This window comes from Coptis chinensis, chromosome 7, assembly GCF_015680905.1.
Source record: "Coptis chinensis isolate HL-2020 chromosome 7, ASM1568090v1, whole genome shotgun sequence".
NCBI classification, from domain to species: Eukaryota; Viridiplantae; Streptophyta; class Magnoliopsida; order Ranunculales; family Ranunculaceae; genus Coptis; species Coptis chinensis.
Window position 1 is genome coordinate 31,421,047 of NC_141462.1, and position 1,897 is coordinate 31,422,943.

The following is a 1,897-nucleotide window of genomic DNA, read 5'->3' on the forward strand; positions in this document are numbered from 1 at the left end:
TTGAGAGCACATTGCAGGAGCACTTTGCGTCCTGTGGGGAGGTAGCAAGGGTGTCTCTCCCAAAGGATTACGAATCCAATGCTTTGAACGGGTATGTACAATTATCCTTGTTATTTTGTAGTTATGAGATATTATTTTTACTACAATCTACACTTGCAATGGTGGCTGTCACGTGTAATTAAATCTAGGTATGATACAAAGCTTGTCGTTGGCCTTACCCCTAGGTTCACTGTTGAGTGGATGCTACTCACTTGCTCAACATTATTCTTTTCTAGATAACTTCTTAATCTTCAATTGATGCATAATAATAATATATTAAAAAATATTCAGATCTATAAATTTAAAATAAGTTACATATCCTATCCTAAATAAAAAAGTTGCATAGAAGTTACATAAACAAAATTTGAAGAAACAAAAGAGGAATATGTTACTTTATAAATTTTGTAAATAAGAGGAATATGTTGTACCTGTATGATTGCTTGACTTGAATTATAGAATAGCTTGCAATATACAATAGAAGAATTTAGAAACTGTCAAAATATTTTGATTAATCGTAGGATTTATATTTATAGTTCTTGTTTTTTCTAATAATACCTTTGTTAATTTGAGGAGAGAAGCTTTGTAGATTAGTGGAGTATGGTTTTTGGTTGTGATTTATAGTTGTTTTTTTGGATAAACATCCGTAGGTAGTAATAGAGTTCTAAGACTTCTAAGACTGTGAAGTGTTGTGTTAGTTTTAGAGTTTTAATTGTTTAAGACTTCTAATTGTCTAAGAACTGAGTTAGCTTTAGAATTTTAATTGTCTGTAAATTATAAGCCAACATAAAAACGAAAAAAGAGGAGAAAAAAACTGAGCGATAGATATCTGGAAAAACCCACGATTCAATTGTAATTTAGGACAGCTTTCAAAGCATTTAAATGATTTGGTGTTGAAATGATATGTTTTTAGTATAAAAATATTTGGTAATGGCAGGTTTCCAACTTCTGTAATACCTAAAGAAATCATTCCAAGGCATAGTAAAATACCTAGAACCGATAATAAAGACATTATGTCCAAAATAAAAGGGCCAACACCGGAACTGAACAATTAGTATAAATTATTCTTAATCGGCTATCAGTATTTCGAACATAATGTGAACATGAGAGTAAATTGTATTACAACAAACGGACCCGGATAACTGAATCGATGCCTAAGCCCCATGTAACAACTAAGTGCCTAACAATTATGATTCGAGGAAAGCTCGATTAATCTCCTCTTCAGGAATCATAATAGGCCAAGTCTCATTATTATCACGAAACATTTTGCTCGATCTCTAAATACTGCCCCTTCTCCAAAATCATCTCTAATGCTCGTAGTAGATGTCTTTGGATCATCAAAAACTTGCTCAATTCCGTTAACAAATGTGACTTTGATTTACGGTGGATGGTCATCGGTTCTTCTTTGCACTTGAAGTTGACAGTCCGGGTTGGATTCCTTGGCTTTTCTAGCATTGCATTGGGCTAAAAATTCCAAATCGATAAGAAATTTAAATAAAACTCACTACGGGGAGTGATGTGCATTATTTACTAACTGGTTTAAGATGAACAAATTTATTACGATTAGAGAGCTAGGTTATTGGTTAGAGTAACTGATAAAATAAACAAACATTAAAAAATCAAGTACACTCTCAAGTCGAAACACATCGGATCCCAAAAGGGCTAACCCCATGACAAAGGATTCCACATAAAACCATTGAATTTCAAGAACTTGTTCTCCTGCGGGTACTTGAGATAGTCTGTGGATACTTGAGCACACACATACATAATGTGAGATGACTAAAAGAAAATGAAATAAAAAAGATATGTGGTCAAGACTGCCTTTTCCTTGAGCTTGTTATGACAAAATATAAACAGACGG